Source organism: Cupressus sempervirens, chromosome 11 (genome assembly GCF_028749045.1).
Source record: "Cupressus sempervirens isolate cs-2001-9-10 chromosome 11, ASM2874904v1, whole genome shotgun sequence".
Taxonomy (NCBI): domain Eukaryota; kingdom Viridiplantae; phylum Streptophyta; class Pinopsida; order Cupressales; family Cupressaceae; genus Cupressus; species Cupressus sempervirens.
In genome coordinates, this window is record NC_143128.1 from 657,438,003 (window position 1) to 657,448,629 (window position 10,627).

Genomic DNA, 10,627 nt, shown 5'->3' on the forward strand with positions numbered 1-10,627 from the left:
AGTTTATTTCTCATTATCAAAACTTTAAAGGAAAGTGATTGCAATTTACCGATCTAAACAAATTTCAGCACTATTACAACATATAGATTATTATTCTACAATCACAAAATTGGAAGAATGCGATAGAATAGAGAACACACACACACACACATGGGGGGAAAACCTTTCTAGGAAAAAACCCCATCCTCGAAACCATCAAGCTAATGTATCACTCAGCAACAAGTTACAATGCATTTTCAGCCTTCACATGGAGATTTACATCTTGCTCCATTCTAGAGAAAATCAAGCAACATAACCTTGTGCAAATAACTTCACATATCTCTCTTTGATCTCTTCAATTGCTCATTGTATTTATAGGGTTTTCATACAAAAGAAAATAGTTTCTAAAGCATCTACATTTGATGTATTTAAAACTTATTAAAAAACTTCCTTTATGCAAAACGCTTGCATAAAAACAAAGCAAAGAGAATAAAGCCCCCAAAATAGACTTTCTATTTTTTTCTCTAAGTCTATTCTTGTGGAAGATTTGGTCTCATTTAATATCTTTTGAAAAATGTATAAATAAAAAACCAATAAATCATGAAACTTGGCTGAGTCACTATATCCAAACAAGATCCCACTTGATGAAGACCTTATAAGAGTCAAACTAATGAAACTATATCATCACCACCATCCATGAAACCACATAAATCTTAACACATGTTCTCATTCTTGAACTAGACACCTAGCCAAAGAGCACAAGCATAAGATCTCAATGATAACAAAGGCTACACAATACTACCATAATTCCACTATGCTCATGAGCTATAGTAAATCATCAAAAACATCAACTTCTTAGCCCAACACAACTATGAAGTAATCCTCCAGAAAACAAGATAAAACATTAGCTAGAAAAAAAACCAAATAGATTACTCCAATTCAATTGATAAACTATTGAGATTGAAAATAGTATCCACAACAAATGATAACCCATTCAATCACTCATACCTCAAAGGTATCCAACATCAGAAAACTCATACCAACAACATGATAAACCCATAATCTACAAACTCAAGTATTCCCACTACATAAGTAATGTCAAATCTAAAAAATTGAAGTCATATTGAGTCTACTGATAACAACACAAAGAAAGTGTAACCATGTAGTACCAAGGACCATCCACAAAAATATGAAAATCATGTAGCAAAGACACTACAATAAACATCTCTATCATCTAGTCTCCACAACTCTCCCACACTCTCCACATCCAACAAATAAAAGAGATAAAGGAGCCACCATGTCATCACCAAAAAAAAATGAAGCACACGTGATAAAAAATGATCACAAAATAATGACCACCATAGCTCCAACGAATCTCAAAAAATAATGGTATGTAAACCCCAACATCCAAGGAGATAACCAAGACCAAAGAGAGAACTTTCAAATCATAAGCATGTAGTATGTCCTTACACAAACACCTCTAAATGTCATTTGTGTCAAGTATGATCTCCTTCACAACCCTAAGAGAAAAGCCACAAAAACATACAAAACTATTCAACCTCAATAGATCAAATATAACATGATATCATGAATATATATGGATATAAGCCTCTTCAAAGATAACCACATCATATATATATGGATATAAATGAATATATATGGAACACATCACATGATTCTTTAATATATTAATTGCACTAGTGTTATCACAGAAGATAACCACTAGATCCTTGATGTCTACCTTCATACTTGCTAAGAGTTGCTTGAACCAAATAACATTGGAACAATTAAAAATTGATTCCACATATTATGCTCTTGATGTGGACTAAGAAATACAATTCTACTTCTTGTTTGTCCAAGACACTAGTCTTTTACCAAGAAATAATGCTCCATCACTGGTTCTCTTTTTTCCATCAATACATCCCGCCCAATCAATATCTGTGGATGCTTTCAAATCCAAATTGTCTCATTTTTTGTACCATAATCCATAGTCTTTAGTACCTTTTAGATATCTCATGATTCTATTGATTTCCATCATGTGATTTTCTTTGGTATTTGCTGAGAATCTTTCCACCATCCCAACTTATAATGCAATATCAGGCCTTGTGTGCATTGCATACTACTATTTTCTAGTCATTGATATATATGTGGTTTGATCTAGTTGGTTGGAATCATCATTATTGAAAAGCTTATGTCCATTAGACAAAGGTGTTCCAACTAGTCTTGAATCTTCCATTCCAAACTTCTTTAGTATCTCCTTGATATATTTGGATTGAGTAATATAGATGCCATTTTTCTTCTGCTAGATCTGCAATCCAACAAAGAATTTTATCTCTCCAAACATGGAAATCTCAAATTATTTACTCATCTCTTTTGAAAATTCCTTGCATAAGTCATCATTTCACGTAAATAAAATATCATCCACAAATATTTCTACCAACACAATCATCTTTTTTGGTCCTTCTTTGATATATAGGTTGTTATCATTTGTTCTTGGACAGCCAATTTTTATCAAGTATTTATGAAGTCTTTCATACCAAGCTCTAGGAGCTTGGTTGAGACCATATAATGCTTTGTGTAATTTTCAGATCATATCACTTTTTCTAGGATACACAAAACCTTTAGGTTGTTCTATGGAGACTTCCTCATCAAGAATTCCATTCAAGAATACAAATTTTACATCCATTTGATACACTTTAATCCTTTGTGTGTTGCATATGATAGTAAAGTTCTAACACCTTCTAATCTTGCAATAGGAGAAAAAGTTTCACCATAATCAATACCTTCTTCTTGAGAATAAGCTTTGCAAACTAACCTTGCTTTTTTTCTTGAAACTTTACTATCCTCATTTAGCTTATTTCTGAAAGCCCACTTTGTGCCAATAACATTTTTATCCTTGGGTCTAGGAACAAGAGTCCAAGTCATATTCCTCTCTATTTGTACTATTTCTTCATTCCAATCCTCAATCCAAATTTCAATATCTAAAGCATCTTTAGCATTTCTAGGTTCAAATTCAGCAAGCAAGCATGTAACATTTAATTTGTTTCTTGTCATTGTTCCATTTGATTTGTCTCCAATGATCTGATCAGGTGCATGGTGTCTTCTGACATATCTTGCTAAAATATGTACTTTGGATCTATAACATGTTCCACTAACCTCTTCATGATCTTCTATATCATGCTTGGGTCCCATTGTCTATGACTCTAGTCTATCTGACTCAGTTTTCTCTAACACTAGCTTGATAGCTTTTTACTATGACTTGGATCCTTTAGACTGTGAGTTAGGTTGCAATGGTTGCAACTTGGTAGCTTTTGGAGATTTTGGGGACTTAGAAGGTGAGGCCTCCTAACTTCCAAATAGATTTGGCAAAGTATTAGGTTCATAGTAAACAAACCTTTTGTAATCCTTAGGTTCTTTGTTGCTTTCCTCTTCACTCTTTTCTACAAACTCATCTATTCTCACCTGTGCACTTTCTATGATTTTATGAGTTGATAAATTTAAATATTTATATGCTTTAATTCTACAGGAGTATCCTAGGAATATGCCTTCATCACCTTTGACATCAAATTTACCTTTCCTAGATTCCTTCAGGATATAACATTTGCTACCAATTTTTTTTAGGTAACTTACATTAGATTTGTAGCCATACCATAGTTCATAAAGAGTTTGATTTGAGTCTTTCTTCAACTATACTGTGTTCAAGGTATGCACTGCAATATTGATTACTTCCTTCTAGTATTTGATTGCAACATTCTTTTCTATCATCAATGTTCTTGCACAGTCCATGATGGATTTGTTCCTTCTTTTAGCTATACCATTCTATTGTGGTATACTAGGGGATGATACTTATCTCATAATTCCTCTTTCAATGTAGAATTGATTGGAAATGAATTCACCACTTCTGTCTGATCTCAAACATTTCAGCTTCTTTCTAGTTTCTTTTTCTACTCTTACTAGATACCACTTAAATTTTTGAAAAGCTTTAGATTTTTCTTTTAGATACATTACAGTCATCATTCTGGAATAGTCATCAACAAATAAAATAAAAAAATTGTCTCCATTGTGGCTCTCTATTCTAGTAGGTCCACAAAAGTCTGTATGAACCAACTCCAAGACTTCTTCTAAATGATAGTTCTTGCTTTTGAAACTAGTCTTTCCCATCTTTCCAATTTGACAATTTTTGCATAGACTCATATTAGCTTTCCTCAAAATAGGAGTACCTCTTACTCTTTCTTTCTTTCTTATCATGATTATATTATCAAAGTTAACATGACATAACCTTTTATGCCACAACCAACTTTCTTCTACTTGAGCAATAAAACATGAAATTTCACTAAGATCTAGGTAGAATAGGTTACCTTTTGTTTGTTTGCCAGACCCGACTAGATTTCCTTTTCCATCTAGTAGCTTGGCCTTCCCATTCATAAATTCTACCTTGAATCCAATTTTATTCAACTATGCCACACTCAGTTGATTATGCTTTAGACCTTCAACCTAATAAGCATGATCACATCTAAGTTCATTGGTTAGTGAGATACAACCTTTTCCCTTTATGCAACAAGGTTCATTATTTCCAAATCTCACTCTACTACCATCATAGTGTTCCATGTGTTCAATTTTTTTTATTTTTTTTTATCACCACTCATATGATGTGAGCAACCACTATCAATAATCCATGTACCATTCTTGCTAACATGAGAGTTATGTGTCATTTTATCTCCTTCATCATCATATTCATCTTTTACAGCAATATATACCATTTCATCATCTTCACTACTATTTGAATTTTTAGTTATAAAACAAGATTTCTTACCTTTTTCCTTGTAGTCCTTGAAGTTCTTGAAATTCTTCTTGCCTTTGTACTTGTTGTGCTTATTTTTATCCCTGTCTTCTCTATTTGGGAACCTTGCAACAATGTGTTCAACTTCTTCACAAGAGAAACAAATTAAAGGAATTTTATCTTTATACTTTCCTTTTTCTTTGGGATACCTTCTTGCAAGAAATGCTTCAATAGCTTCAAGATCACTATCAGAACTATCTTCCTCTTCACTTTCAAATTGTTTTCTTTTAGATCTTTTAGCTTTCTTCTTGAGTGATACCTTGGCTTCAAACATAAACTCAAGATTACTAGAACTAGGAGTATAATTATCATAGTTATCTAGTTCAAATATTGTCAATCTTCCCACTAGAGCATCCAAAGTTATATTGTTATTTGGATCACATCTCATCTCTTGAATAGTAGACACTTTGATGATTGCCAAATAAAACTTTATAAAGTTTTTCCATGCTACAAAATTGTCTTTGTTCAACTTGGGAATCTCTCTTCTATAAGACATCCTGATCTTTTAAATTAGGTCCTTGAAACCTTCTTTGCAAGCACCAAAAGCTCTGATACAAATTGTTAGAAATATAAGAGGAATAACTTAGAGAGGATCAGTGAATCAATTACTACAAAAACAAATCCTAGATCCCTTAGATGTCAATACAAATCAAAACATAAACTTTGATTAAACTATATCCTAATGCTACTCAGCAAACACACATGCACTCGATTTATAGTAACAAATGTTGTAATTCGACAAATACTTAGAATCAACTTTAACTTGGTAATAACTAAATATACTAATCTTAAAGTGATTAACCTTTTAACTTAGCTACATACACATAAAATAAATAATATGAACATAAGTGACACCAAGATTTAACATGGAAACCCAATTTGAGGAAAACCATCAATTGCATCTAGTTATTGATTTTCACTCTTCTGAAGTGAGCCCTATTAGGAGCCAACTCTATTAAAAGTTACAAAATGCACTATTAGGTTTGACGTTATTAGATGATTTGAGAACCATGTTATGAGTGGCCTTGTTAGAGGTCATTAGATACTTCAATCTAGAAATGCCACCTTGTTAGAGGATTTATAAATAGTTGTTAAGACAACTCTATTAAGAGATTTAGATCAGTGCTACAATGGTTAGAGAGTAACAATGAGATGCCCTGATTTTTGATGCAACTAAATTGCTGATTACAGATCTCAATTCTGACTTGAATACTTGATCCTTCCTAATCAAATGTATGTTTTCAACTCCTCAAGGATATTCTTCTTATCCTTCTAATTTTCTTCCTCTAAGAATCTTCTAATCTTTTGTTATGTTCCACACATTCAATTCTCAACTTGACCTTATATTTATATCTTACACATTGTCAAGTCAGCTTGAATATAACTTAGGACACTTAATAGTCATCTCCTCAGTCAGCTAGAACTAACCATTAAATCAATTGAACTCAATATGCCAGAACAAGAAAATCCTTCGTTAGCTGAACTTGCTTAGTAGACACTAACTCAGAAACAATTTTCTTGTGTTAACCAAGTGAACTCGGTTAACACTACATATTCAAAAGTTCCTTTGGTAACTGAGTGACCTCAGTGAACACTAGTCCCATCCAACATTTTTTTCATTAATTGAGTGAGCCCAGTTAACACTTAACTTCTATAAACTTTCCTTTGATGACCAAGTAAACTCGATAGACATTGTCTTCTAAACTTGGTAAACTCTAGAATGCTTAGTAGACATAGGAAATTGTCTTATTCGCCCAAGTGAGCTCAACGTACACTAACTAGCAATGATATGATGATTTGTGTAACATCAAAGACAATACACAATTAATCAATTTTTTTCAACAATAAAAACAAACTAATGGATGAATGGTTGCAGCTCAAGGGAGAGACTTAGATTTTTTTAGGAAGTGCAGGGAAGAAATGTTTTTGGTTTCCCTTTGGATTTCCCAAAATGAAAATGGTCAAGGATGGTGAGGAAATAATGAGAAGTGGTGTAGGCTTTCTACTCTAAGAACACAAGAAAAATTGAAGTGTCATAGTTAAGAGGTGGTATAAACAAAGAAACTTGTATGGGATAAAGGAACTGATAGAAGGTAAGTGAGTAGCAATTGAGGCACCTTAAACCTTTACTTTTTTTTGAATTATATAGACTAGTAAAAGTAATAGTAAATTATGAACTATGATGAAGGATATAAACAAAATGTGATAAAGGTATTTTTTGTCTTCTAATACACATGTCAAATCAACTTAGTAAAGGGGCACTAGGGAAGGTAGTAGGGGCATTATTTTATTTTTACTTATTTAATAAATGGAATTTTGAGAGAGGGTTTTGGAGTATTTATAGGTTTTTTTAAAGTTAAATACAACACTTTCTACAATTATGTAACATTTGATTTTTCTTAATATTAATAAAATAGAATCATGGTAACAAAAAAAAAAACTCTTAATCAATTGAAATATAATTATATTTGATTACATTTATTAGCTAAAGTTATATATATATATATATATATATATACACACACACACACACACACACACACACATACACGTACATACATATGTATATAGATATATATATATATATATATATATATATATATATACTTATATACATACATATTTATACATATATATTTATGTACACACACACACCCACACCCACACATATATGATGTAGGAGCATCCTTGGGTAGTTAACGATCTTGCATCACCCAAAGCTATTTTCTTTCTATACGTGTTCTTGTTTGTTAGTTTGATTGTTCTAAGTAGTGGCCATTCTAGTTGGCTCGTTAAAAACTTATGCAATTCTTATGATGTGTTCTAGACATCATGGAGATCCTATGTCTAGTTTTGCATCTTGATCTAATGTCTCTTGAATCTTGATGAAGTTATTCTATGATTGGTTTGATCCTATATTGTTCTTCTTGTTATAATGATCAAGTTGGCTTGGATCATTTTACAATGGTGTTTTAGGATGGGTGAAGTTATTTGGTGCATTACTATATGTTCTCATACATGTAGTTGACCTTGTGTGTTCACTTGACGTGACATATCTATTTGGAAGTTTTCTTATGGATTTGGATCCTAACCTATATGTGGTAATACATTTTCTTTATCCTAGGGATTTGTTATTAGGTAAGACAACTTGTGGCTGACAATCTTGTACATAAGTAGGGGGAAGTAGGATAAACATAACTAAGAGATCTAGAATATAGTGATGATTTGGAATAAGGCTTAGTAATGAGTCATGTATGTTTTCAGAACCTAAGTTTCCTTTTGTAGGCCAATTAAGTGAATGCCATCCTTTCTTGTGGCTGATGAGAAAATCAATTATTTTCCTATTTGTTGGTGTTGAGTCTTTCATTTTTTTTGCGTTGTCTATAGCTACAAGGTTGGACATCTCCCTTGGAGATTTTCTTACCATTACTATGTCAGTATTTGTATGTTTGTTTTATGTATATATATGCCTACATTTATACATACATACATACATACATATACATATAGGTAATATGTAAATACACACACACATTGAGTTTTGCAACAATAATGATTACAAAATATTAGTCTCATAAAACATTTAAAATAAACTTGTTTACATAAATGCAATATAAAATTTCAATAAGGAGGATGCATATAAAGAAATAAATTGTCTTCTATGATTAAGAAAATCCTTATTTTGATGACACGTTTCACGTATAAGTTTTTTAATTTATTCTTTTCAAAGCTTATCTTGTTTCAATTTAGTGAGCTTTCATATTTACTTATATTTGTACTTCTGCTTTTTTTCACTTGTATGTATACTTTTCTTGAAGTCTAATTTTAAACTAATAAGATCCATAACATTTAAAAAAAAAATAATAACTAAAAGATTTATATGTTGTAAAAGTTTTTAAACATAATCTAACAATTGATATGAACAATGTTATAATATTATAATTAGTATAAATAAATTTTTATGTTTTATTTTAAGTTATATATATTATTGTACTTTATCATATGAAAGGAGATGATTTACAATATCAGTACAAACTCTACTGAAGAGCCATGTACATTTTAAATGCCCCGTGAATGTATCGTATTATCACATTAAAACAAGCATAACGATACCTATTTAATATAAATTAGTCAGCTTAAGTCCGAAAAAAGAATTAAGGTCGTTGTAGTATAGTGGTAAGTATTCCCGCCTGTCACGCGGGTGACCCGGGTTCGATCCCCGGCAACGGCGAAGCTTTATCATTTTACGTCATTATGGGTTACATCCGCTCCCACAGTAAAGCAAACAAAGGTCTGTCCTGTGCCAATAACATATAACCCTGGATACCACTGTGTCTAAACTTGAATCATTTATAAAAGAAATTGAATTACGAATCGTAACAGATTCTTCATAGTTGGTACAATAGATGTCATCTACCAAGAACGCTCTGTGTATAGCACTTTCGCAAAAGGAATTCCACTTTCAAATGGAGAACACTACAGTAAAGCTTTTTTCTCTTGATTTTGATAAACTTGGTATGTTTTGTGGACTTTACCTCAACAACGACCACAATTTGATTCTATTTTTCATCATCTCCACTCCATTAAGTGTGAACACTTGAATTTGTACAACCTTCAATCTCCATAATAGTCCATATGAAACAAGAGCTTTGTTAGAATTGTTAGAGTTGCAGTCCCTGCTTTTTGAAAGGTGTGTAAGATATGAGAGGTAGATAGTAGTTGTCATTCAGAAAAGAAAATAGTTCAGCAATATAGAAAATGATAAGTGGATGTTATGGATTTGATCATACACAAAATCCTGTGTATGTAATTTTCAAAATAATTAAATGTTAAATGAGCAGGGAAAGTAAAATTCAATCATGCAACTATAAAATTTAATTTTGATTTGTGTTATGAAAATAAATTTGTATTAAATGAGAAATATTAAATTAAAAAATATAAAACAATAATTTCAATAGAAAACAAGAGACACAATGCGTCGTAGTTCCTGCCTAATGTATAATGGAATAATGGTTGTAGAGGTGTAGGTGAGTGAGAATAAGGTTAAATAGTGCTAAATTAGCATTGTGAATGCATTAATTTTTGCGTAGAATTGCACTTGTGATCTGGTAGATGGCTCATATGTTTTCATAGAACAAAGTAATTTTTTATTTATGAAATGATATGTATATAATATAATATGGACATAGTTGTTGCGTTGTTATCCTTGCCATCAAGGTTCAAGTCTCATGGGGATGAGGTCCCTTGTTTGTGGCCTTCATAGCTCCAGGTCAAAGCATTTACCCCTCTTTAAAAAAAATAAAATAATATGGACATAATATAATATGTACATTTGTAAATAATAAATAGATGTAATATATATAAATTTAATGTTAATGAATAAATATAATGTAATAAATAAGAAATAGAATATAACTATTTAATTTTAGTACTTAGTTTATAAAAAATTAATAATAATTTATATATCTTTTAGAATTGAACTATTTTTTTTGTAGTTATTTTTTTTTAGTAATTTTTTTGATATAAAATATAATTATTAATTTAATATTAAAATATATGTTTAAGCTTTAAATATATTTAAGCTAAATGATAAATTGTTTAAATAAATAATAATAATAATAAATGATATAATTTTTAAATTGTAACACTTATCAATTATACATATTAAAAACACTATTATAAAAAATAATTTTAAAAAAAATATTGTTTAATTTATTTTTATAAAAGTAAAATAATAGTAATAACTCAAGTGTTTTTATTAAAAAATCAAAGTTTTTAAAAAATTACAAATTCAAATACTAAATTCTA

General features: G+C 30.7%; 1 non-coding gene across 1 annotated transcript; it reads left to right on the forward strand.

Annotated features, from left to right (window-relative positions):
* Window positions 1-8,978: 8,978 nt before the first annotated feature.
* On the forward strand, window positions 8,979-9,050 carry TRNAD-GUC (transfer RNA aspartic acid (anticodon GUC)). The gene has a single exon. It is a non-coding gene; the product is annotated as a tRNA-Asp (tRNA).
* The last annotated feature ends 1,577 nt before the right edge of the window (window positions 9,051-10,627 follow it).